Here is a 2289-nt window from a genome sequence, read left to right as displayed (position 1 = left end):
AGGTGACAATAAAGAACAGATATCCATTGCCTCACATTGATGATCTGTTTGATCAGTTGAAGGGTGCAGCTGTATTCTCCAAAATTGATTTGCGATCTGGTTATTATCAGTTGAAGGTGCAAGAGCAGAGTATTCCAAAAACTGCTTTCAAAACTCGATATGGCCACTATGAGTTTCTGGTAATGCCATTCAGGTTAACTAATGCTCCAGCTGCTTTTATGGATCTGATGAACACTATCTTCAGACCATATCTCGACCAATTTGTGGTGGTGTTTATTGATGATATTTTGATATATTCGAGGAATGCAGAGGAGCATGACAGACATCTACGGATTGTACTGCAGACCTTAAGGGAGAAACAACTATATGCCAAATTATCGAAATGTGAATTTTGGCTGAAAGAAATCTCCTTCTTGGGACATATTGTGTCGGCTGAAGGGATCAAGGTAGATTCTAGCAAGGTAGAAGCTATCCTTAATTGGAAGCCACCCAGGAATATCATAGAAATTCATAGTTTTCTGGGTTTAGCTGGATATTACCACCGGTCTGTGAAAGGATTTTCTATGTTAGCTTCTCCACTGACCAAGCTGCTTTGGAAGGATGTAAAATTTCAGTGGACTGATAAATGCCAGCAGAGTTATGATGAGTTGAAGAGGTGTTTGACTGAAGCTCCAGTCCTTACTTTACCTACCACGGGTAAAGAATACACAGTTTACAGTGATGCTTCTCACAATGGGTTAGGCTGTGTACTGATGCAAGATCGGAATGTCATTGCTTATGCATCACGCCAGCTAAAACCGCATAAGAGGAACTATCCAACACATGATTTGGAGCTAGCAGCTATTATTTTTGCTCTGAAGATCTGGAGACACTATTTGTATAGGGAGAAATACTACATTTACACAGATCACAAGAGCTTAAAGTACTTAGGTACCCAGAAGGAATTGAACTTGAGGCAGAGGAGATGGTTAGAACTGATTAAAGACTATGATTGTTTAATAGACTATCAGCCAAGGAAAGCAAATGTGGTGGCTGACGTCTTAAGTCACAAGACTATGGTAAGTCTCAGAGTTTCTCCTTTGTCCATGGTACATGAGTTGAAAGCACAACATGCCAGTTTGGAGATTGATGATGAGGGACAGACAGTAGTTGCATGGCATGTACAGCCAGTGTTGATTGATCAGATCAGAATGGTTGCTCAGAATGATGATAAATATCAGAAGCTACTGAAAGAAGTCCAGCAAGGCAAGAAACCTGAATTCTCTGTGAGAGATGATGGTTTATTGGTACATCAGAGCAGAATGTGCATTCTTAATGATGTGGAATTGAGATGGATCATTATAAAGGAAGCACATAAGTCTCCTTTTACTATGCACCCTGGTGGAACTAAAATGTACAGAGGGCTGAAAGAACATTACTGGTGGATGGGTATGAAGAGGGATATAGCTAAATTTGTTTCCAAATGCCTAACTTGTCAGCAACTAAAGGCAGAACATCAAGTTCCAGCTGGTTTGTTACATCTATTGCCAGTACCAGAGTGGAAATGGGAACGGATAACTATGGATTTTGTGATGGGACTTCCGAGGACACAGAATAGTCATGATGCGGTATGGGTTATAGTTGATAGACTAACTAAGTCTTCTCACTTTTTGCCAGTCCGGATGGACTATAGCCTAGAAAGATTGGCCAGATTATACAAATATGAGATTGTAAAATTGCATTGAGTGCCAGTATCAATTGTATCTGACAGAAATCCTAGGTTCACTTCTAGATTCTGGGGTAGTCTACAAAGAGCCCTAGGAACTAGATTGAACTTCAGCATAGCATTCCACCCACAGAAAGATGGCCAGTCTGAGAGGGTAATTCAGATATTAGAGGATATGCTACGGGCTTGTGTGATTGAGTTTTAAGGTAGTTGGGATACACACTTGCCTTTGATTGAGTTTGCTTATAACAACAACTACCAATCAAGTATTGGGATGCCTTCATATGAAGCTTTGTATGGCAGGAAGTGCAGAACTCCCCTATGTTGGATGAAGTAGGTGAAAGAAAGATGATTGGGCCAGAAATTATTCAGCAGACAGAGAAAAAGATCAGATTGATCAGAGATCGACTCAAGGCTGCATCAGACCATCAGAAGTCTCATGTTGATCTAAAGAGAAGAGATATTGAATATGCAGTGGGTGATAAGGTATTCCTCAAAGTTTCTCTTTGGAAGAGGATTATGAGATTTGGCAGAAAGGGGAAACTAAGTCCTCATTTCATTGGACCATATGAGGTTCTGGAAAG

Source organism: Hevea brasiliensis, chromosome 7, assembly GCF_030052815.1.
Source record: "Hevea brasiliensis isolate MT/VB/25A 57/8 chromosome 7, ASM3005281v1, whole genome shotgun sequence".
Lineage (NCBI taxonomy): Eukaryota > Viridiplantae > Streptophyta > Magnoliopsida > Malpighiales > Euphorbiaceae > Hevea > Hevea brasiliensis.
Note: the sequence above shows the minus strand (reverse complement) of the source record.